The sequence below is a fragment of the Haemaphysalis longicornis genome, unplaced genomic scaffold, assembly GCF_048455015.1.
Source record: "Haemaphysalis longicornis isolate Haplotype H1 unplaced genomic scaffold, Haemaphysalis longicornis Haplotype H1 scaffold_8, whole genome shotgun sequence".
In the NCBI taxonomy this organism is placed as follows: Eukaryota; Metazoa; Arthropoda; class Arachnida; order Ixodida; family Ixodidae; genus Haemaphysalis; species Haemaphysalis longicornis.
In genome coordinates, this window is record NW_027526445.1 from 101,366,076 (window position 1) to 101,391,508 (window position 25,433).

The 25,433-nt window shown below is 46.5% G+C and overlaps 1 long non-coding RNA gene across 1 annotated transcript; it reads right to left on the minus strand.

Annotated features, from left to right (window-relative positions):
• Window positions 1–16,128: 16,128 nt before the first annotated feature.
• LOC144150169 (uncharacterized) lies at window positions 16,129–24,720 on the minus strand. Its single transcript, XR_013318443.1, has 3 exons — window positions 24,545–24,720; window positions 21,591–21,671; window positions 16,129–16,265 (listed from the first exon to the last, which is right to left on the minus strand). It is a non-coding gene; the product is annotated as an uncharacterized LOC144150169 (long non-coding RNA).
• Between the last annotated feature and the right edge of the window lie 713 nt (window positions 24,721–25,433).

Consider the following 25,433-nt stretch of genomic DNA (forward strand, 5'->3'; position numbering starts at 1 on the left):
ATAAGTCAAGCATAGCGAAGCTGGCCAAATGAAGGAGGCAATGGTTTGGGTGGTGGAATTAAGCAATTGTTTTCTAAATTGTCGTTCTCTGTTGAAGGCAAAGTTTGGTCTGAGCGATTTTAATTGCAACGCATCTCTTACTCGTGGGTATGTCCTGCGTCCGTCCGTTGTCTGCACCTCTCCTTCTCTCCCCAACAGCTGTGCGATAGCGCGCGCGCTGCTCCTCCACTCCCGCTCTCCCCGCCAGCTGTGATAACGTCACTCTCTCGTCTCCCCAACAGCTCTGTGCGCTGCTCCTCCTCTCCTCTCCTCCTCGCCACTTGAGATAAACCAGGTCCGCGCCGCTGCTCCCTTCATTTGCTGCTTCGGTCTGCGCTGTCCGATGAGCTGACAATGGATGCCAACGATTCTGGCAGTGACCCGCCGCAGTGGCTCAGTGGCTAAGGCGTTGCGCTGCCGAGCACAATGTCTGGGGTTCGATTCCCGGCCGCGGCTGCCGCGTTTCTGATGGATGCCAAAAGCAAAAAAATTACACCATGTTCCAACGTGGGAATCCTGAGGAGGTGCAAAGCACCTCAAATTTGCACGAGTTTACACGGCTTTGCATCTGCTCGTTGTTCCCACGTGGGAAGATGGTATAATTTTTTTTCATTTTCTTGGGATGTTTCTGTTGCTAGATGTGGGCAAAACGGGTCACTTCAGCGAGCGGCTCAGAACGACTCAGTTCACTGAAGTGAACCGGTTCATTTGCACGGTTCAGCGGTTCATTTAGGACTGTAACCTGTGTCAAGCATGCATAATATAAATTATTACTTAATTGTTATTGAGTCATTTATTTTGTAACAACATTCGGTGTATTTGTACTGAAAACAAATGGCCTCACCACCATTACAAAAGTTTTTATGCGTCAGTGGTATTCCAGAATCCCTCTAGGTCGATATATAAAGAAAAAAATGCAATTTTTTGTCAACTTTATAACCTCACAAATATGATCTCTACTAGTGAGCTGTGACGCCAGAAAAAATGATTCTGAAAAACATGATACAGAAACTAATTTTGATATTGTGGTGGTGAACAACACTTTTTTCAGTTTATTCGAAGCGAGACGGGTCCGCTTTTTGGCAGCGATAACAGATGACGCGAAAGTTGCACACAAGACCCAGCTGGTTCGGCCGATACGGCTCTAATAACTCTACCGGTACGTGCCATCACGACTCGTTCAGATCCATGCTCCGCACGATTCTATATATTCGAGCGAGCAGCCGCTGAACGTCGGTTCTTAGGAGAGCTGCTCTGCCAAAGAACCGCCGGGAGCCGAGAATCGCCGCGGAACTGAGCGGTTGAGAAGATTCGGCTCGTTCCTGACTCAGACAGCAGCTGCACGCACAAATATAACTGTGGTGAATCATACGGTCACAGGAGTTTATTTTCCTATTACTTTGAAAATACACATGCAGTTTGTTCACTGCTGCCATTGCGGCCTCCCGATTGTCATTCACCGCCGCCGCCGCCGCGGTTCCCAAATGGCGCCTCAGAAGATCCGCTTCGCGAAGAGCGGCTCTCGAAAAGAGCGGGAGCCGTTCTTCGGCTCTTCGGTTCAGTAACTAAGCGGAAGAGCCGGAAGAGACGAAGAACGGGTCAAAGCTGCATCCGGTTCTCCTGACTCGAATTGTCTGCTCCCACGACAGGGGGTGCGCTGGAGGAATTTGAAACTTTAGCGCCAGCTGGCCCGGCAGTACAGTTGCTTTCTCGCGCCGACAATAGATGGCGCAGAGAGACGGCTCATTTGACCCGGATCTGCGGTTCTTCGGCTCAGTAACTGAGCGAAAGAGCCGGGAGAGCCGAAGAACGGGTCATACTGCATCCGGTTCTCCTGGCTCGAATTGTCTGCTCCCACGACAGGGGCGCTGGATGAATTTGGATTATTAGCCCCAGCTGGCCCGGTAGTGAAGTTCCTTTCTCGTGCCGGCAATAGCTGGCGCAGAGAGCTTTGACCCGGTTTTTCGGCTCCGTTGGCTCTTTCTCCATTGTTTGCTGTGCTGTGGGGCTGTGGCTCACCCCGTTCGACACAGATCACTGAGGGGGCGAGAAGGGGCTCCCTCTCTCCAAAAGAACCGGCGCTTACTTTTACTGAGCCAGGGCTCATTCGTTCTTCAACAACCGCCGCTCAAAAGATCCGGATCAATCCTGAGCGACGCATCTGTAACAACGACTAATACTGCTGTGCACAAAGCCCCAAAATATGTGCAGCATCCGGATACTGGGCGTATCCCGTGCTACCTCTGCAAATGATTTTTCCCGAAGTATGCCCGCTAGTGGAAAACGAGTTGCAAGTGCTAGGTATTCCCTGGTTTGCCCTTAACTCATAAAATTTTGGAAAAAGAAAACAAACAAGCGCGTGTAGACGCAAGTACGTCCGTTTGTAAAATCATTTTAAGGGAAATTATCCTGCATGGGCGACGTCACCCCTATATTGTTTAAATTGAATCAGTCATTTCGCAAATCAAAAAAATATATATATACATAACTAAATGCATAAATGTATAAATAAACGGAAAATAAATAAATAAATACCGCAAAAATAAATAACGAATAAGCACTACCCATTACTACACTGCAAATCACGCCAACCACGCGAACCAGAGGGAAAAAAAAAAGAATTCGCGCAGGTGCACAGGTGGTGCATTCCTCACATAACAGCGGAGCTAGGGTCGACCTCACTCCTCCCTACACTGATCACGGATCAAAGGGGATTATTCAGCCTACACATCCCGAGCATATGCTCAGGATCATCCGGTCATCGCTGCAGCTTAGGCGCTGCGGCTCCAGCTGGGTACTCGGAGTTCTATCGTAGCGGCCTCATATATTATCGAGCAGCGACACAATGCCGTTAGCGCTACGCTTATTCTGCCCAAGGAGCTACATAATTCTTCAGCCGAACTATGCTCTCAGCGAGTGTAAATTTTGCGTACGGTACGCACTCAAAAGGCGCTATATGCCGGCGGTGTAGTGAAGTGCAAATTCGCGGCGGGGTGGCCGCTTCGCGCCATAGTTCTTTTTTTCACGTGGCCTTCACGTGGTATTTTTCAAATTGCGCGGGTTTTGCTTTATCAGTCAGAATAAATGAGTACGCAATTAGTTCGTCGCGGAAAATACAGCAGTTAAATGCCCCTCGTGGGTACCTACAAGTGCCTCATTGACACTTAAAGGGGCACTGACACAAAAATTTAGCATCTTGTTTTTTTCGTTGCGATAAGTAGCTAGTGACCTACTTATAACCTGTAGAAACCTCATTTGCTTCAGCGTGCGACGGTTGTTTAATTAGAGGGATTTTAAATGCGGCCAGTCGCAGTTTCGGTTTCAGCGAGTGCCGTGAAACGATGGATTTTGTGGATTTTGTGTGAACAAAGCTGACCACGTGACCGTCGGAGGGATATCACAGAGCAGGGCCGCCGTAGCAATGTCGAATCCGCATCGACGGCAGTTGCTGCGAATGCCCCCACGTACTGATCTCGTGAGGCGCTTAATTAAAAAGCGACCGTGGATGCGACGCAGGCGCTGCGAGTGCAAATGCTACCGCGGCTAAAGAACGACGCGCGACGCTCGAGAAGGTGGGTGGCAAGACGCGCGCTGGGAGCAGCCGGCCGGTCTGCCTACAGGTCCGCCTACAGATGTGTTCGGCTCAGCACTGCGGCGGATATTCGAGTGCCGCTCTCGTAAGCGGTGCAGATGACAATTTTTAATGCAACCCGCCATCGCATCATTAGCTCCTTTCTCATGTAAGCCACTATGGTCGGGACTTGGGGACAATTTCGTGCAGCGGTAACAAGCTATCACTCGAGCTACCTGCGCCGGCCTGGGCCACTTCGCGGCCGTGGCCGCCGCCTGCACAGCGACCGTGCGGCTAGCTCAGTGGGCGTTTCGTGCCTCCGGCGCGTTTTCGCATCCAATGGTAATAAACAGTAATAGAAACAGAGTGCCTGGAATCGCTGTAGAACTTTGGTCGCGGCCAGCTGCCCGATTAGCTGACGAAATCACGGCGCCTCCGCCGCCAACGATCGGGTCGTGCGTTCTCCAGAGCAGAAGCTCCGCCCTCCGGCCCTCCGATTGGAGCGGCGAGCCGGGCGAGCCCGCGTAAAACGCCGGTAGTGCGGAAGCGGCAAACACAAACTCGTGACGTGTTTGGATGTTGTTTATTTACAATTGCGCGTGGTCCTCTGCTGGCTGCTCGGTTGCGTTTCGCACACTTCAAAATTGATTTTAAATATGTTCTAGGCTGTATTCGCCGCTGATATTTTGCAGATGATGAATATGTGTTCCCACCAATCAATCTCCGACGTTATCTCGCCTTCAAAATTTTGTGTCAGTGCCCCTTTAAGTGATTAGGACAGTAATTCTCGAGATAGATAATTAATTACAGTTAATTATTTAAGTCTCATTAACGAAAAAAGTACTGCCGCATCTTCACAGTACTGCAAACATTATGCACTTGGTTTTGTTCGAGTAACACCATTCCTCTTTTTTGAAATCGTCGTGCATGATAGCCGGGACACCCTGTAGACTACGTAGTCTCTTGGGTGCGTACAATACGTCCCCGTTAATTTATACGCGATAGTGCCCGGGTTTAAAAAAAATTACACCATCTTCCCACAGGGAAACCATGATTAGTATGCCAAGCAGCCATGGGGTCGATTCAAGTACCCATTAGTTTTCAGTTCGTCATTTCCGTTAGGATGAGGTACGTAGCGGCCGTTTTATTTACCGTTTGGTTTCCATGGTAAATACCAAATTATTGACTTACCGGAACACTTACCGGGACGTATGAGAAGTGCAAACTGTGAAAACAATGTCTATAACTCGTGTCACAGTCAAGCGGTGAACACGGCCACGATGTTTCGCGGAATTCAAACAGCGCATTTTTTTCTTAACGAACGCTTGTTATTGCGTTTCTAGATGAAATCCGCAAGGAGAGCTAACTATGCCATCGCTTACTGTTAAACATGTGTAAATATTCCTATTTTATCGTTTGCAGCCCGCGTCTTGCACACAGCGAAAATTCAACGAGCAGACGACGTGAGAGCGCCATCCACAGTAGGAGCAGTTCGTACTGCCGCCGCGAGGGGCCAATCATGTTCGATCTCGGGCGAATAAAGTTGTCCGCATATACGAGAGAGAAAAAAAATGTCCATTCATTCAAAATTTAAATGGCACAATGTTCCCTCCTTTGTTCCGTAACAGGTGCGGTAATCCCTTCTCCATTCAGAAATATTCACTGATGCGAAGGTCATGCCCCATTTGTGTGGGGTATATCTTACGCACTACAACACAATCCTATAACTGTATTTATTTTGTTTGATAAGCTCCTTTCAGACGTTATTGGTGGCGTCAAATGCTTCGGCACATTTTATCAGTGCCTGTATGGTGTCTTGTACTTATTATAACACCTACGTTAGATGGCGCCAATCTTGAATATGATGAGACTGCGCCCAAATCTTGCGCCTGTTGATAAAAAAAATTACACAATCTTCCCGTAGGGGAACCCTGAGTAGTATGCAAAGCAGCCATGGGGTCGATTAAAGTGCACATTAGTTTTCAGTTCGTCGTTTCCGTTAGGTGGAGGTACGTAGATACCGTTAAATGTGCCGTTTGGTTTCCGTGGTAACCACCGACACTTTCGCTTACCGCAACTACGAAATGGGAAATTGCTTTGACCCCATGGCTGCTTCGCGTAGTACTCAGGGTTCCCATACAGGAAGATCGTGTAATTTTATTGTAGGGGGGGGGGGCGGGTGTTAGAGTGGAGATGATTTAGAGAGAGAGAGGGAGAGAGAGACTTTGTACGTGGTATGAGTTTGTCTTTATTAAAGCATTATCATCATCAGGTTCAACGTAGGTGACGTAGATTTGTCGTTGGCGTTTCGCTTTGATTATGGTCGCCTAATGGTCTGTGAAATGTAAAGTCAAGGGCTGTTGTAGGGGATGAACCCTAAAGTTACTAAAGATGAAGTCGATGCACGTACCCCGGATGGCTGTGGGCTGCTTGTAATCATGGCCCGCCAAGACTCGCCGACGCACGCCGCCACCGACGACGATGAAACGTCGTAGGCGTGTGAAGCGTGCTCGTATCGTGCCGGCCCAGGAAGACACCAGCAACACTGTCACTCCAGGTGCCCTTAAAGGGGAAGCGTGCTCGTCTCGTGCCGAGCAGGAAGACCCCGGCAACACTGTCGGTCCAGGAACCCTTAAAGTGTAAAACACCACCTCGCAAGCCGAGCATGCGCAGTAGGGGTGTGGAGGACGCACCGCGGAGGGAGGGACATAGGCCCGACCATGTGATGATTCGCATCTAGTAGATGAAAGAAATGGGCAAGAAATTGATAGATAGGATACGTACAGCCCCAGGAATAAAACGTATTCTATACGAGCGCAATCACCTGATGACCTTCAGTGACACATGACGTCATTCTAGTGCTTATTCCACAAATCTTTACAGCAACGCGGCGTGGAACATTTTGATTTGATTGTGGGGTTTAACGCGCCGACGCAACGCAGGCCATGAGGCGCGCCGTAGTGGAGGACTCCGGATTAATTTTGACCACCTGGGGATCTTTAACGTGCGCCAAAATCTCGTACACACGGGCGTTTTTGCTTTTCGCCTCCATCAGAAAAGCGGCCGCCGCGGCCGGGAATCTAACCCGCGACCGCGTGCAACATTTGTGATTGCTCGCCGTGCTTTTAAATGCAGAGCATTTCAGTAGCTCACGATGTCACCCGCGTTGACGTCCGTAGTCGTAGTCCGCACCCCTTTCCCTACCCTATACAAAAAAAAAAATAATATCCCGCGCCTGGTTTCGATCCCTCGACCCTGCGGGCGGAACGCAATGTACATGGTGCTCTACCCACTGCGCCACAAAGCCGACACAGAGTGGGAGGATACGAACGCGCCTTATATCCTTGACTCATTCAAACTACGTCAAGAAGCTGCTGATACAACGCATTCACTACCACCGACTCCCCAAAGACTAAACGTTAAAGCAATACACCCACCCCCTAAGCGACGCATTTACTCGAGTCCCCCTCGCGGGGAGATGGGCCCAATTTTACGATAGTAAGCGAAAACAAAAGTGGCAGTGCAACGCCGGCACGTGCAGGTGGAAAAGCAAGCACAAAAAGAACAGAACTCCCGCTGGCGCAGTTTCAGGCAGGGGGCGCGCGAGTACTACTAAGGCGGGAAATTTGAAATGCGTTGGGTGGTAGCAGTGAGCGGATAAGGGTGCTGCAGCCCATTATGGCAAATCACTGCTCTGAACTTCCGACAGCTTTCACGTTGAGTGGAGTGGCCTTAGTTTTTAAACGTTCCTTTTTTTCCTGGCCGCAAAGGGGCACAGCATTATGTCCTTTGTTTCTTGGCCTCTCCTTTGCAGCAGACAGGTCCCGGTTCCAAACACAATCGCAAATCGAAGAATTGCGCAGTCACTTTAGCTTGGCCTGGGAGGGTGCCCCAAGCACCGAAAAAAGTGGTTTCCGCACGGTGCGCATGTAGATGACACATGCCTTTTGTGTCCGTACAAGCGCACCCTTCCCCGCTTCAGCGCCCGGCAGCAGAAGGGAGGACAGAAGAATTCTGAGAAGCCCAATCCTTCAATAGAGTTTCGAAGTTCTGGATCTGCCCGCGGCCGCTGGCTATTTGCGAGGCGCTTGCGTTTGAGAAACGGTCCGCGAACGGGTTGATATCTTTAAACGAAATATGTACTTTTGATAGCGAGAGAGTGGTTCTGAGTGTAACTAGTGGCACGCCAGCTGACTAATTTGTGAGGATTTCCACTTTTCTTTCTTTTTTGTAGTGACGCGCAGTGCGCATGTGCAGTAAAGATGTGTTGTTATTCAGAGCTTCTGTTTGTATTTCTCCCTTTTTTTCTTCGTTTGTCTGGTCAGTTAGGGGGAGAGGCGCGCGCCTTGTACTGAGGGCCTCTTCCGCTTTCAAGTACGGAGTTCTTTTACTTAGAAAGAGCTGTTTTACCTGTTTTAAACAGAACGTAGATGCGTGTTTGCTCATTTCCGGATTTTCTGTATAACACAGTTCAGTTCTACAGTTGTTGTCGTAGACAGTTCATGGTATCCCCAACGTAAGTTATGCATGCGAGGGATATTGATTTGTTTAAGAAGTTTAAGGCGCCCATGGTACACAGGCGATTAGGCGTGCAGTAGTGGAGGGCTCTGGATTGACCGGCCGAGCCAGGCATCTTTAACTTGCGCCGAAATGGCAACCACACTTGCATTTTCGCTTTTTGCCTCCATCAGAAAAGCTGCCTCCATTGCGGGGAATGAAACTCGTGTCCTTGGGCTCACCAGCAACACACCTTAACCACTGAGCGACTGTGGCGGGGTATGCGAGGCATAACTGGATTTTTGGCTGCTCTAATGAAGTCCACGAGCGGACGAAGATGAGGCCGAGCTTGTGGTCACTTAGTTTGAAGTCTTGCTTTCATAGTTCGCGGTATACAGAAAACTAATTGTTTTTTTTTCGACAAACACCAAAGTTTTGCTCTTTTGTTTCGGAGTTTGTATCGGCGTATTTTCGTTAGTGGAATATCCTTGTAGCGTTTGCGTTTGTGAGGGAAGTAGACATTTCTGAAAAGCAGCGCTATTAGTATTACTGAATCAACCCAATAGGATTCGTTGACACATATGCCTTTTGTAAATGCAGCAGATGAAATTGCTTTTTAAATCCCTCCATGCCCCTCCGCCCTGAACACAACGCACCACAGCATTTTATGTGTAAAAGAGGTAGGGAGAATGATGATTTTTTTTGCCCCCATACCTGGGACACGAGATATGTGTAGCCCCCCCCCTTCCCCCTTCAGCCTTTCCGTTTTTTTTTCCGGCCGAGATCTGCATGCTTCCGCTCCAACTTTTCCGGAAGACTAACTTGAATATCTTCACTGCCGCTAAATTGCACCAAAAGGGCAGCTTAGCACTAGTAGTACAGATTGCTCACCCAATATGTCAATGCGTGCTAAGCTATGAAGAAGAAAATGAGCTGCTACAGCAAGGAAACGGTTGTGCGGGAGGATTCACCTGCCAGAAGAGATGAGCCCCTGGAGTTTTGTCAATGTTTATTTCCTCCGTTGTTTTGTGCAAGCCATGCTGCGGCAGAATTTGAGGAAATAGATTAAAAAATGCTCGGATATGATAGATTTCCCCACTTAGCCAGTTATAATTATTTTTGGGAAAAGACGCTGCTGGTAAAGGCTACTGGATTACCCTTAGGAGTTTTATCATTGTTGCAAATTAAGCGCGAACCATAAAACACGGACAAGAAACAAGGACAATGGTATAATTTTCAACAATGTGTGTTCACCAACTAGATCAACTCAATTTTGATTGGATTTTATCAGAAAAAACTATTTTGAGTTGCAATTAAACGACGTCATTTGATAATCTCTCGAGTTTTTCTATTGACATTTGTTGACTCTTTATTGACCGCATTCAGTAGAAATATGAACGTAAAATAAAAGCGCACAAAAGTAAACTAGTAGTCTTAATATAGAATTCCGCAGATACAGTGTGCAGCGCTGAAAAAAGAACTCCGTTCAAAGCTATATGTTTCAGCCCGATGAGATTTGTCAATTGGTTCTCAAAAGAGTTTCAATAGACTGGTGTCAATAGGTTTTGTGTGACGGTTTCTCAATACAAATCCTTTTGACTTTCTACTGACACATTTCAATAGCCATTTCAGTTTGAATGAAGTTTCTATTGACTAAATGAAAACTCAACAGGAACTGAATTTAAACTCAAAATCCATTTTTGTAAGGGATATTGCAACTTCGAAAAATATGCCTGTCATTACAATGTAATGAGCTGAAAGCTGATGAAAGCTTAATTGTACCGGTGGTTGGCAATTACATACTTTAATCTAATCACATCGAAGTCTAAAGATAGCCAAGTGACTTTCAATGTCGCTGAGCGAGGAAAATTTGGAAAATAGCGCTAGCTCAACTTAATCACAGCGATGATGTCGGATGGCTGTGTGACCACCCTGCAAGGCAATTAGGATTGCTTAAAATGCTTAAACAGCTGTTTAGGATATGACTGAAAATGAATGCTGATGGGGAAGAAGGCATAGTAAAATGACACTTAAATATCAGGACTGGATATACACGTTTGCTCTTTATGTGGGTCGTTACAGAAAAAAGTGCAGTTTACTTTTTCAGGGTTGTGGCTTAACGTGATCTGGCATCACTTTATTTTCTATATACAGAAGAAAAAACAGGAATTTTGTGACTTCCTGTTTCCAACAGTCTATACAGAGTTTATTTAGGTTAATTTCCTGTAGTCAATTGAAAGGAAAACCAGAAGGCAATGATTTACGGTGGTCCAATTAAGTATAATGTTGCGTCAAATTATTATAAAGGATGCTTTCAAAAAGCATACTGCACTATTCCCTCTGTGATGACACTCAGGTTAAGAAAGGATGGCAAACTTCCTATATATAAATATATGTCAATAATTACCTATTTATACAGTATGAGCACCTCTCTACACAGGCTCTGAAATTCATAAATAATAAGAACGTGTGCGCATTCATACTTTCCATATGCGGCGGCCCAGAGACAAAAGTTCACTTTCCTTTTTAGCCGCAGCTATTTAGACTAGTTCGACACCAATTTAGTTTTTCGAGACTGGAGGAAAAAGAGAGGTAATTTGTACATTCCTGTTTCCAACAGTCTATATAGAGGCTATAGACTTTTTATTTCCTTTGGAATATTCAAACTAAAAGTCAACAATAGGAAACTCTGGAAACACAGAGTAAACACAAAGCAAGCACAAAGGGCTGCTACTTGCGGGCAGTGAGCATGTGCCAGCAGTCGCCGATTCTCGCCATTTCTCCGCGCCGGCTATTGGCGGAGAGTGATGGCCACTCGCTCGCTGGTTCCCTTAAACACTATACCACACTGTCCACCTTCTTGGCTATTTTTTTTGCAGGAGATGCTCGCTGTGATGCCTGTTAATCGTGAGATTGCTTTTAATTTCGGAAATATGTCGTCACTGAGCCCCTGCTATTCGGCAACCTTGAATTAATTCTCTGGTGGTGTGTACCACGGAGCAAGATAAACAGGAGCGCCGACTTCGCTCTCTCCGGCGGGCTCTTAATGTCCATAACTCGCGGAGCACAATGTAGATGGCGCAGCGAAAGAGACCTTAGCCGGCGGCGGCTAAGCGGCCGGCGTTCCCCGTGCGCCGGCGGGCGAGTTGGCGGAACGCATTTCGTCGGCTCTGTCGTCTGCTTCGGCGACGGTAGTTTTGTGCACGGACTGCTTTGGGCCTGCTTTGGCGCCGCTTCGCGTTCATTGCATGCCTCCTTTCCACAGTTGATTAACTTGTTCGACAGCACCTTCCGGGTAACCCGGACCCGAAGGAATTGAGTGGCCGTTCGGCAAAGAATACGTTAAGGATTGGTTTGCATGGCTGGAAAACAAAATATAGAGACCACATACAAACATATGGCTGCTATACAAACACTACCTTTTGCGCGGTGCTTGCCGAAAATGTGGCTCCGTTTTGTAACTTTGGGAATACCAATTTGGCTGTGTTTTAACAGGTTTTACAAAAGGCGAAAGGAGCAACTGGTTCTGATCACTGGCGATTATAAAAGTTCCCTCAGCTTTCTCGCAGTTCTGCAACTTGCGTCCAAAACAGAGTGTGCCTTGAACACGGGCCGGCACTTACACGCTCATCAGAAAAGAACAGAAATGCGATAACATCACCCGCGACTGCCCGCGACGTAGCAATCTGCTCAAGATCAAGTCCCTGACAGTGCGGTCTTTTCACAAGCCTTCATTTCGCGATAACTCGCCGAAAGAAAAGGTTTAACGAGCCGGTTGTTTTGCTGCTCAGCCGCTTAACGAAAAAAAAAAAAACGCCGGGAACTCTGGTAGGCCAAAAAATTGCTGCCATACAAATCGCAGCATTTTATTTGGAAACCGCGGTGTTATCGACGAGATAACACGACCGTAGAGCGACAGTGAACATCGGGCGGTAAGTTGCGGCATGAGTTAAAATGAAGTATGGGTTTGATATTGTTGGGTTCCTTATCAAGCTGACTGTTTTTGTACACTTGATACAACAGGGCAGCCGTCAAATTCAGTCATTGGCACAGAAATGTGCATCATTGCCGTTTGCCGATGGAGTCTCCGGGCGACCCTCGTAAGCGTTGTTCGTGCGCAGAAGCAGCATAAATAATTAAGCACGCGGCCGGAGAGCGGGATAACAACAGAGGGTAACCTTTGCGCTGCATCGATTCGTCGTAAGCAGAATCACGCTATACTATGTTGTGGCGTTCCATATTACTCTTGCTCATTCTTTGGTGCTTCTGAAGTCGTCGTCGTTCAGTTGCGTCTTACATGTGCTGGGTTAGTACAATATTTTTAGTGGATATTCATAATGTCAGACTAAACGTTCCGGGAATAAGCGATCGCCATGTATGCGGCGGCGTGCGATTATCTGCGCCGTCTATTGCGGCCGCGCACGGGTGTTTAAATTCCGCGCGTGCAGGCATGCCTCCTGCATAGTAGGACAGGCATAAGACAGACGTCGCTGCGCAAGAAAAGATGCCTCTGGGGAGAGCGAAGAAGGGAAGAGCCATGTACAAAGGCACAGCGACGAGAGGGCGAACGAAGGAGGAAGAGAGCAAAGGGAAAGCTGGGCGGCCGGCGGCGCGTGGACATTATCGACCCGAGCAAAAGATTTTTTCTGGGCCACAGTCGGCGCTCCTCTTTATATCTTGCTCCGTGGTGTGTACTTAAAATATAATTTTAACAGCCTTGTGACGCCGTAATTTCATGACTCAAGGAGGGTCTCCCTCACATACTCGCGTGCGAGAGGAGACGACGAGTGGGGGGCATGAGCACGCGCGAGTGCGAGTGGCGATGGCAAATAGTGTGCGTGAGCGAGTGTGGTGCAGGGCGCGTAGTGACCGTGAGTTTGAGTGAGTGCTTGAGGAATTTTTTTTTTTTTCATGTGGGACGGCGAGTGGTGGTGCCCAGTTTGGCCGAGGTATACCTGCGCCGTTCAGCTATCTCTTCCAGGGTGTTCAACTGCACCTCCCGTTGAAGGTTTGGAGTGGGCGTCATTCGAGGGAGGCCTGTAATAATCAGCCTAGGCCCTAATTTACCGTTCCTAAGATCCTCCTGCCCATTAGAGTGAGAGGCTACAACAGAGCTCAGAGTATCAGGCAGGGTGGCAGGTTACACTGAACAATCCTATGAGGAGTCCCCCGCGACTACACGTACAATCGCGACACATTGAAATAGGAACATCAGCGTGCGTGGCGTGCGTGACAGGCAGCGTATGCGCAGTAGTCGGGAGTTTCGAGAGTGCGTGACTAATGTTGGTATGCAAAGACCATCCTCTTTTTACGGTTTCTTTGACGGTCGGCCCGACATAAACAAATAAAAGAATATGCGGGGTGCACCGTTTTTACACAGCACAGAAACGATGTGTCATAACACTCGCGCGAGCGGATGCCGAAGGCGGCTGGAAGGCAAACCAAAATAAGTACACGCCAAACGATGGTCTTTCCACACAAATGTCGCGCAGGAGCTCTCGCAACGTGATCGCAGTGTGCACACACGGCTTCCTACTAAGGATGCACAACACATACTGAAAACCACTCGCTCCGTTCGTGTTTCATTGTATCACGATTGTATAATCGATGTAGGGGGGACCCATCGGAAAAGGTGCAGCGAATTTTTAGATTTTCATGCACAAAACGGATCCGTAGATCCGTGGCCACAGAAGCTCCAAATTTAAGTCTCGCGTCCTGTAATGACGCGAAATGCAGGAAATGGTTCCATAAGGTAATGTTCAGCGGTGTGAGCGAAGGACGCGGTAAAGGTATTCTTTGTAGCCGATTGTGTCAAATCGACTGTCCGGAGTTCCCTCTGCTGCTGATTGGTGGTTTTTTGAACCAGCATGTACCGACCAGACTATAATGTTTTAGGCGTATATGAGAAAATATTTTCCATTTATTCAAACTTTTCTGGCCCAATGTTGACCTACTGCGTTTCCTAATAGGTGCGGTGCTGACGTCTCCATGCCGAAATTTGCACTAATGCCGAAGGTCATCCCCCATATGTGTGGTGGGAAAATATCCTCCGAACTACATCTTGTAGACTGTACCCATTACGTGGGAAACATTTTCACCCGCGAATTAAGCTGTGACATTTTTGGTCACTTTAAACAGTGGCTCTTAATAGTATCTTGTATCTACATAACACCTTTTTAGCGTTGCCCACATATGGAAATACTTTCGACTGCGCCCCAAAGTTTTGCTGCTTTTATGCAAGACTTGCTGTCCCCTTTTTCATTTTATCTAAGGTGTATAATTTTTTGTATTGTTAAATGCACTTGCAGACATTACTTGCACTTGCAGACGTTACTTTTCAAAATTTAATAAATATATAAAGAGATACGTTTCCCAAAAAGCTTTTGTTATAGGGTTAGGTTACATTTTTTTTTGTTTTTTTTTGGGTAAATGCGCACTGTTGTTGATTACATTGTTGTGCTTACATAACGCAAGAAATTGAACTTTTAAAGCGTCACCATCAACCGCTTCATCGTAGTTGGTAAGCAGTTGTGTATCTGTGAGTAGGCTTTCTCAGAAGTTCGAAAATGTGGCGACCTAACGATTGTATTGTTTATTTCGTAGTTTTTCTGACTTTTGGTTTCATATCTCCGATGCCAACAAACCAGAGTAAGTTTGCTCTCCAACACCATATGTTACACTACTTGACCATCAACCGAGCACTGTTTTGGAACAAACCGTATTAAGAGAGATTTATGCGAGTAATATATCTCCCCTTGGATAGCCCAGATGTTCTGGATCGTTCACAACAAGAAAGACTTACAGGTTTGCAATTTGCCGAAAGTTTGCGCCTTGGAAAATACGCAAAAACCGGCATGAAAAGCTTTACGAGCAGTCAATTTTGTGTTAGCTTTCGTTTCTAAGCATGCCCCAGGCGTGTGCAGAATGATGCACGCACCGTCTGATAGTGGGCACTGATACCTACAACGAAAGAAGGCTGACGATCGTTTTATTTTTCCCCCAACATTCGCTGCTATCGAAACAGAGAGCTTTTGAAAAAATAAGAAACAGCGACAGATATGACAACAGACTTCGCATTCTCGTACAACATTCCTCACTGCTAAAATTAAATATCGGATTGCCTGATGTAGGAGTACCGACTTTCTCTTTCTTGACTGAATTTCTTTACCGGGACTTCTGGTGGTCACATGTTTATGGTTTGAGACTGAGAGGGAGAGTAGTTTCTTGCAAGAGCATTTTTAATGTTCCAAGAGTGTTTCTCTCTTCGCAAGAATCCATGAGCTGCGTTAGTACCACCTGCTCTCTCAGTGAGCAGGAACTGGTCCGAGAGGCAGAGGCTTGACAGCAGTGTCCGCCACTGCTTTTGAGCGTTGAGGGTGTGGGGAAGGGGTGGTAGGTTCTTGTTTATGTTTGAAATAACGTATTTTTCCTTTTTCTGTAATTCTGTAGGCTGAGCGTTAAAGGTGCTTCCATTATTACAGGCCACATAATATATAGGGCGAAATTATGTTTTCCTACCAAAAAACGTTATGTCAACCGCCAATTGACGGAGCCCTACACTTGTGAAATCGCAAAAAGCGTAAAGCTGCACTATTTGTATCGGGTTAATTCGCCATCCTTTCCAGCATCTTTTGCATGCGCCAAGGCAAGCTTTGGATCCATAAATCTTTGACGAAAGGCGTGAGTAGCTTGCCCACAACGTAAACAGCTGTCTGCATCACATCACCCGCGCCCTCCAGCTTCACTTCCACAGAATCGATCCATTTTGGATAAACCGCAGATGGGCGAAGGACAACCTTGCCGTCTACCTCTGCAACGTCAAAACCTATGCAGAGCTTGACTACGTTGGCCTGTGAACCTACAATACCGGACATTCCCCCACAGTACTTCCAAGGAATGCGCGTCTTGATGGGTGATCGGGCGGCCATGTTGACAGTCACATAGGGCTTGTCGTTTTCGCAGTAGGCTTTCACGGTTCCGTAGCGAATGAGGTTAGAGAGCCCTGAGAGCGTTAGGTCTCCAAACGTGAAGCCTGAAATGCGTACGTTGAACCTGTTAGAATCGCTGTCGTTGCGGGTAAACACTTCTTGTTCCGGAATCTTCGCCAAGTACTGGTTGACAAGGTCTTCCCAGTCAGCGTTGGGAATATGGCAATTTTCTGTAAATAATCACAATGACAAAGAAAGAAACATCACTAGTATGTTCCTATATATTCCAACATTTTACATTCAAAGCTCTATTCCTCCAAATAAAAGTCACAAAATGCCTTATTTCCTAACTTCCTCGTACCGCCAACCCGACCATAAAGCCGGACAAGATGTTGCCAGAACCTTGTGCGATTTCGTCGTGTAAAAATTTCTAACAGCTCAATTGATTTTGGAGGAGGGGCACAGAGAAGGGATACGGGAAACAGTACGGTCGCGGGACATCAGGAAATGGCACAAGGAAGCGCCGGCAGCGCACTAGTTCCCTGCACTCTGGCGACACAATTATGTAACTGGGTTAAGTTTGTTAGTGGCGTCTTGAGTTTAATAAAGGCTAAGGGGTTGCGCAGATGTCTTGACAGGCACGTTACGTACAGCCCCACGAAAAAAAGCGAGTTCAAGCGGATCGCATGGCTTTAATGACCGGCAGCGACAAGTTGAGGGATCCCACTTCTTATTCCACGAGCCGTTATAGTGATGCTAGGGGCCCCGCTTTGATATTTAGCCCGCTAGTTTAACTATACAGTTTTCCAGGATGCAGCACCGCAGCACGTGGCGGCGTTCGCGTCTCGCGCATCCTGCCAACAACATTCGCCCCCAACCACGTGGCAACTTGGAAGCAACCTATAGCACTTACTCATCATGCAATGCTAGCGGGTACATGGCATGGTTTGACCCGGGCAGTATCAAATATAAGTGAATGTTGATCTGGTGAATCTTCTGAAATGTTTTTTATTCGTTGAAAAAAACAGCTTAGTGTTGAAAATGCGCTGGGCCAGTTGATTTTTTCAGACTTACGTAAACACCGAGCTTTCGTTAATAAACTTTGGGGGAGCTGAAAGAAACTTATATTTACGTGATAAAAAACAGGGATCTGTACGTGGAAAAATTATCCACATGCTGAAAAAGATGCAGTTTTTTGTTTGAATAAACCATACGTGTTCACGTAAATCAAGATTACATCCATTAGAATGATTAAACACAAGAAGTGTAATGGTTAGAAAATAATAACGCTTGAACCTTCCCCAGTCTTTGAAAGAAAAAAAAAACAACTTGGCGTAACAACCCGGAGATCAGGAACATGGAAACCGACGTAAGTTCATTGTTTTCTCAGATTCAGCCGTCTACACCCGCGGTATCATAAGTGTGCGGCTGTTTTTTGTGGAATAGGATGTCTTGTCTGTAGTGACTTGGCGACGCGCTCGCTATTTTTGTAATTCACAGGCTGGCATTCCCGTAGTTATTGACATGTGAGGCATGGCGGAGTGCACTGGTAAAAAGTAAAAAAAAAAAATAGTATGTCAACATTCCGGCTCGCCGCATTTTTTATGCCGATTTGTGTTTCACGTATTCTCCTCAAATTACACAACTATGTTTTTAGAGTTTAGCCACATCATATAAACTGTTTCTTTTCTGAATTAAAAGCCTGCAAGTGGTCGCTTAGTTGCAGGCTACTTGCACATGAGAAAAACAACTCAACATGCACCATTGTGTCTATTGCCCGGCTTCTTCTTGTTAGCAAAGCTAGGAGAAAGAAAACGGCACGCACGTTTAGGCAGGCCTATTGGGTAACCGATATTACATAAGTATTTCACTTCGCCTGGTCAAATTTGTACAGGCTGCATCGATAGGGCCCGCTGATCGGAGAGTTTTTCTTGTTGGTGATTGCTACCCAAAAAAAAATTTAGTATGGTAAAGATGACAGTCTGCAATGGCTAACACAAAGCAAAACTTTCTGCTTGTATCAGGCTGTCTGTTAGTGGACCCAAACACCACCTTAGTCTAACACATGAAATAACAAAAAAAGAAACGGGGAGGAAGAATGCTTGCCCTCTAAATTTTCATAAGCAAAACCGTTCACATCTCCTGAAGGGGCAGCAAGCGCGCTTACACGTCCGAACTATTGAGCGTACAAGGAACACTCCACGCATATTTCAAGCAAAAGATGTCAATAACGAAGAGTACCACCGTTGTTTTATTAGAATTACAAATTGGATTGAATTTTACGGTGGCTAACAGGAAACAAAGGGTCAAAAAAGTTTTCGAATAGGGAATTTCGGAAACCAAACGCGAATAAAACAGCTTATGTTAAATCTGTTTCAACCTAGCCGTAAATTACGGCTTCAGTAAATGGCGCGCCACGTATCTACCGTCAGAAAAATAGAATTCAATAGAGCAACCTCTACCTTCCTCATCACGGGAAGAGAAGGGGTAAAATGAGCATGACCGCTAAGAATAAAAAGATGAAAGGATTTAACGCGCCAGGACCCACAGAAGCCATCCTCATTGTTTAAGTGACTGAGGGGGAAAACAACGTGGAATAAAGTTTTGCGGAGGCAAATTTGAGATCCAGTTGAAATCCTATCCGTTATAGCGGTACAGCTGCAATCTAAGTGTGTGCCAAATTTTCACTCGAAGCAATTTTCATTCGACGGTTCTACGGAACTAGCGGCCAAGCAAACATACACGGGCCATTTTGTGAATCTGTTCCAATCTTGGTCTTGCAGGGCATGGGCTAAAAAGTTCGATCACCACGAGGACGGGCATTTTTCGAAATCGGCGAAGAACAAAAGCCCTCTGGTTAATTTTTGAGCGCACGTGTACGTCCCGGAGGGGTATAACTTTACACTCCAATCTAGCGTCTCCGTTAAGCCAGGAGCAGTACCGAAACGAACAACTGACATTCGATATTTTCAAATGCATCCGTGGGTTTCGTGGGCTTCTAAATTAGTGCCAGCAAACTTAATGACGACCAATTCATTTCAAGGGGGTGCCCTAAAGCACTCGCAGTGTTTCCCCGTCGCAGTAACGTTGACACCACCCCCCCCCCCCCCCGTCTCCCCCTTCCCCACCGCCCCCAGCTTCTCCGTATACTTGGCAACGCATCAGAAGACTCGCCGGGTCCGCCGACGGCCTTGATCGCCACCGCTGCCCCCTCTGCACGCGTGGCGCATGCGCTCTACGCAGCTTGTTCGCAGCTGACCACATGAATGGAAGCGTGCATTTGAGCTTGGTCATGAATGAGAGCGACGTGAGGCCGTCATTTCCGAGCATTACGCGTGAGCTGGACGCTTTAGGCTGTCGTTGGCAAGCACAGTCTGACCAACCCGCGCGTGTTGCCCATCGAGCTGTTCGGCTCGTGAAACGCCGGAACGTCAAAAGCCTTTGGACGAATAATAAAATTAGAGCCTAATGAAAGGTTAACCTTGTGAAACTAAGTCTTAACAGGGCTAAAATTAAGCCCAGCTTTCACTTTGCATTGCCAGGGTTAGCTGAGGTAAGCCGCAGCCATTTTTTTTGCACATAACACGTTTGCACACCACTGACTGATTGCATACTTCCTGGACGAGTAAAACCTCTAAACATCCGGGTGCTGCGGATGAGCACTGTTAGAGGCGTAATTGCGGACGCAATTGTAAGCTTAGTGATTCTAAAGTACGGCATCCATGGCCACCGTTGCGAAGATAGCTGAAAATTTATTGATGAGTTAATTAGAATCCGCGTTGTCGTTGAACGAAAGCTCTCCAGTGCGCGAAAGGGCACGCACGTCCAAGACAAGTACTATTGGATAGTAGTATCCCACTATAGGCTGACGCAGGGAACGTCTAGTGGCCTGCAACATTCCAGCAAAACTCAGTCACGGTTGGTAAGGAGAATAGGGCATCTCCTCTAAATGTCCCCTTTACATATCGCGCTCGCCTGGGGTTAGTGACAGCTTGACACTAACCTAAACGTAAAGCTTTGAGGAACTGTCGTCACGCGGTAAAGATAGCTCTACTTGCAACGAGACCGGCGTAGTTTTAATCATCGCCCCATCGTGCCAAAGGGAAGCATTTAAGCAATTTAACAAAATAGCCTCTAGCAGGTCAAAGGGATTTTCTTGCACCCAGTGATCAGGGGCCTTGGAGGCCGGTATAAAGCTTCTTTCAAGCGCAATTTGGGGAATAATTACTAGAATTCAATAAATTTCTTTTTTTGTTCTAGTTACTTGCATGGTTGTAATGAGGAAATTCTACAGTTCATGAGTCCGTTCGGTACGAATTGTTACATTTTCGATATTGTAATTTCGCGCAGCGCCACAGCTCTCAGACTCCCTGGCTCTCCAGTTGCTCACAACGGCCGCCGCCCGGCCGCTGAGCGGCGCAATGCCGCGCCCATGCGCTGGCTGTCAATCGGGGCTGTACACATCACACTCAGGCCGCGCTTTATCTGTGGCCCGTAAAGAGGTAAGCGGCATCTGAACAGGCGAAAGGCATCTTATAAGCGGAGTTCTAGATTACAAGTTTCTCCGTTTCAGCAATTTCTGTTACTTTTATATCCTTTTATGTTCTTTAGGCATGCGTCGTGGCCGACGCACGAAAACGGCGGCAGTTCCCGGCTGCACTCCGCAATCGTCGTGTCAAGTGACATTTTGGTGGCGAGGTGCTTCGAGCGGAAGATGAACACGACGCCGCTTGCCTTTGTTGGGCCTCAAGATAAAGCTTGGCGTGTGTGTGACGACTACCGCGCAAGTGACAAGCAGTGCGTGGGCGTGGCTTTGCGGGGCTGAGCTGCAGCATGGAGCCAGCTGTGCGTATCTGGGGAGCTGATGCTCTTAGCGCCGTAGCTCTGCACAAATATATAATTTCAAGAATTTAATAATCCATTCCGTATGAACTCACGATCCTCCACAATTTGCCTCTTACAACGCAGAACCCAACAATAATAATTAAACATAATTGGCAAATTCTAGTTATTATTCCCCCAAATTGCACATGGAACCCGATTTATAGCACCCGCCAAGGCTACTGATCACTCGGCGCAAGAAAATGGTATCGCCAATATCACATTTTAACAAATTACCTAAACCCTTCCCCGAAACAACCTGCATTGGGCTAACAAAGACGAATTGTAAAGGTGCGAGGTAAAAGGTACGCGAAGAAGAAAAACATTAAGGTGAAATTGTGATTGACTATAAAAAAATGCATTTCAGCGGTAATCACGCCCAGCTTCACGCTAATTGCTACACCTAACCTATTGCTAACGTAGTCTCCACTAACCAAGGGTGTTCCGCTAAAACTGAAGATTCGGGCAGTTGGTGCACTCTTCAAAAATAATTATTTGGCAAGAAACAGCGAAACAACATAGAGTGCGAACAGGCGCAGCGCTCTCTGCTGACAATAAAAGCATAATCATTGCGCAAATACCCGCTAATAATTATTCCTTCCCTTTCTGGAGTTTATACGAGTCATTGTTTTTTTCGAAAACAATGATACCGCAAATCATAAATTGGTACTTACCTGAATGTGCTGCGCCGGCCACAACCATCAGACAAGAGAGAAATCCCGTTGTGTAAAGGGGCGCCATTCTTCGTCTTCCTTCTATGTATACCCAAATATTAGTATTAGAACCACTTCGACACGTGTATAATAACTAGCCATCTTGCGCACATGCTCATGACACCCAACTTTTATCCTTATTCACGGGTGAGAGGAAGGGCTGCGTAAGCCACATAGCAGTGCACATATTCGGCTAAACTAGGATCCATGTCAGTAGATGCAAAGGGGAGCGAACTTCAAAGAACCACAATTATTGTGCCCACTCATGAAAATGAGCGTGAAGCGAATATCTGAGCGCCAGCGAGCCTGTGAAAGTTCGGGACTATCAGCGGCAATAAAAAGACACCTCCATGCCTAGTGCACCGAAACTATCAGAACTATGCGCCATCGTTTCTCCTCTGCTTTTATTTGAACCGCCATGCTGACGTACGAGCTACGCAGGACAATTAATTCTGCTGATACGACTGCGCAACACTTTTTTTTAATTTTTTATCTTGACAACATATCTTGTGTTTGCATGACCTGGTAAGATATACAGGCGGCCGCCTGCAGTCAGCTCTTAAAAATATTTTCATCTGTCTCATAACGTACCAGTGTCGCATGGGTTATTGTGATTGTTAAAGCAACGCCGCCTGTATTAACATTGCCTGACGCGTCGCGCGCTTTTCAATGGGAAGGGTAGGGACGCTTAGTTCAGGCACTGATCCGCTATGTGGCGCGTGCCGGCGGACATCTCGCCTTACGTCACTGCTCGCGAGTCGCGAACGCTGCACCCACTTCTACGACGTGTGTCTGTCAGCTTGCCTGTTGGGCTTCAAGGGCCGTTTCGCTTACATCTTAGCCGTGACGGGGCGCTAGTTCTGTGGCGCACTGGGGATCTCGTTCAACGTGTCGCTCGCTTCATACTTGCTGCATTTTTCCAAAGATAAAGTCGGAGGCGGACTGAAATTGTCTAAGAACATACTGATTGTCGGGTAGACATATAGCTAACAGAAAAACGATATTTTCGGATGGGGCAGCCATTATTTTACTGATATTTTTTTCTTTCTGGAGTATTTAGAGAAGAAAAAATTGCGTGCACGTTTTTTGTTCAGGCGCTCACTTCTACGATTACTTTCCAATAATATCACGTGCTTGTAAACTTCAGAAAATTATAGGAAACAAAAGGATAAGCAGCTGGGATCCCGCCACGCTGTCCGGGCGCTTCTACAGTACAGTCCTCAATTTTAGAAGTGCGTACTGATGCGGAGTGCGAACAGGGGGGTCAAAACAATACCTAAATGCGGAGGGGATAGAGGGGGGATGCCCCACTCCGAAAATTTCAGGGATTGTGATCCGAGTAGATAAGCGCGCAAAGCCGGCATCAGCCTGCGGCAGCGAAAGGGATTTTGCTTCGTAACAAAGGAAGTTTTATCAGTGACAGACCAAGACAGACAGGCATGGTAAAAAACAAGAAGGCGTAGGAGCGCCGCCTCGGGAACGCTAAACAAACTTTCCACTATTTTGCATAGTTTCCGAGAAGCGGCGCTGGCTGGCGGACACGAAAGCACGCTGGAAGGCTACGGAGCGGGGAAGGGTAGGAGAGAGCAACAGGAGAGTGGCTGTTTCGCCATTTTTCGCTCACGCGTTAGGCACTGTTTATACAGGCGGCGTTGGTTAAAGTTATGTGTTTTATACATCAGAATACTCAAGCAGAAAGAGCCAGGCACTTTAAACAGAGGTACGTGAGCTCTTACCCTAGTATGAATGAATAACTACAAATTATTATTTGGTTCTACAGATATACATCAACAATACAGCCCTGTGTTCTGCCGACACCACATGGCCATGTTAAATTGATTTAATGAAGATCAAAACAAAACAGTACAGGCGTACTGCCTTTCGATTCATGTGAAACAGTTTCAGGGGCACTAAATCGGCCGCCCTTCACGTGCCCTTACCGAAAGTGCGAGCGAGCATTTGTAGCCTCCTCACCGCTAACCAAGGTAAATAAGCAGACCCATTTTTTACGAGAAAGGGGGTTAGATTGCGAATCTTTCTTCCATTCAACCTTAGCAAATTCCAAGTTTGAAATCCAAAAGCCTCCAACATCCCTCCGGTTGCTCCAAGTGGAGCAATCGGAAGGATGTCGGATTCGTAACACGAAGGACCAAGGTTCAATCAAGACGACGGGCAGCGTTTCTTTCTTATTCATTGTCATGGTTTTGTGAATCCCATTGCGAAAAGTGAATTATCTGCAGTGCGTTCTACTTAGACGCATAGCGCCATCAGCATGGCATAGAAAGCTTCGGTTTAAATTCTCCGAATTCTCCGAACTACTGCCAAACCTTGCCTTCACATATTTTAACCAATCTTCTGTAAACAAGTTAGTACAAATACGAATGCTTCAAATCCGCTAGGCAGAAAAAATAGCATCTGCAGTCTGTGTTTTAATTTTTTGCTACGATAAGGAGCGCAGATCGATTTTATTTTTCACACAACCCAGATTAGTTTTCTGCGAATGTTTACTGCAATGCTCTTTTTCGGATGCGCATTCTACCAGCATTTTCGATGAATCGAAAGGAACTCACTTTCTTGATCCTTCCTCCTTGTTATTTCCGATTGAGCATAACACATCCTTATCCAAGACTTAGAATTAGCCACGTGTACTTCAGTTACTCAATAACAACAATGGTTAAGCACATCTTTTTTTCTAAACAAGGCCCTCAGGCCACCTAATTTTTAAACAACCGGATTTTTTCCCTGCGCGCTCTGGCAGTTTTTTGATGTCAAAAATGTTGCGCTGAACAAACAGTGTATGGGTGTTGCGGAAGCACAAAAGAAAAAGAAACTGTGGTAATATTTTAACTCCAGACCCCTTGCAAAGGTTTTATGACAAACCCACTAACAAGAAATGCAGTGACAGCCAAACTTACCACCAATAATGTCTCGACGACTGCTTCGTTTCGCTGCGTTAGAGGGAGCTGGATATTCACTGGACGAAAATCTCCGAAATTTGTGTCCGTCCGTCAAGCGCCATTGCGGTTTATATACACGGAAGCGAGGAGAAAAACACTTCGCTTCGAACATAGACCATGATGCCTCCAAATCTGACAGAAATAGCGTGCTTCCTTAATGTAGTGGTAACGATGTGTTCCGCGGCAACTTCTCCACCTTTCCTAGGCGTTAATGGTCGTGTTTTGAGCCGCCTCCAAGCGCGTCTTCCAAGGTTGGGCGAAGGTAGAGATGTCTCCACGCCCTTTTGCACTTTAAGCGTGCATTCGCACACCTCTTTGTGGAAGGCGTAACCACCATTACGATTCGATGATCGCGCAACCGTCTTCGTCTCTGCGCGTTGCAAATGGCAATTTAAGTAGAAGGTCGTTCCTATATGCCACAAGCTGAACATATCTGGCAGTTTTTATATATGCGTCAAGAACGAACAGAAAGCCTGACACAACTTTATTCCTCAAACGTTTTCCCGCCTCCAAGATAATCGCTGAAGCATTAAAATTGCAAACAACAGGTCAACTAGCTTTTACTTCGTCTCAGTATAGCACACAGGTGTTCAGCGCCACTAATATTTCCATGTCCGCTTTACAATCTGGCGAGTAGCGAAATGTATGTGTTTCGTTTGAAATAGGAAAGTCATGTTTTAAATGAAATCGCCTATCTGAAACTATCAAGCGGGGTTATAAGTGCTTTCGTAAATAGCAGTGTATTACACCAAGTTTTTGATGTCTTAGTAGTTGTAGCGTTTACAGTTACGTTAGTTGAGTAAAATTATGAAGCCTTGAGTAAATGCGTATTTGTGTTATGTTGTAG